Raw genomic sequence first — 295 nt, forward strand, 5'->3', positions numbered from 1 at the left:
CGCGAGGCTTAGGGATACCAGATCCAGATACCATGCTCTCGTCAACCAAGATCATCCTTTGGCGTAACGAAAGAGCTTAGGAGAACAAGATACACAGGACTTGAAGCTCCACAGTCTTCCGTGACTGTCAATGATCTTGAATTTCCTTGAGCCTCGGCCGGCCTTAGCAACAACAAGGGGTCGGCGTCTGCACTTTGCGTCACTTATTTTGACTCTCGGAAACGACGCGGAAAATTTAACATTGCGTTCGGCCTTTACGTCCACTTACGTGTGCAAGTATGTGTATGGGTATGAA

The sequence above is a fragment of the Penaeus monodon genome, chromosome 20 (genome assembly GCF_015228065.2).
Source record: "Penaeus monodon isolate SGIC_2016 chromosome 20, NSTDA_Pmon_1, whole genome shotgun sequence".
Lineage (NCBI taxonomy): Eukaryota > Metazoa > Arthropoda > Malacostraca > Decapoda > Penaeidae > Penaeus > Penaeus monodon.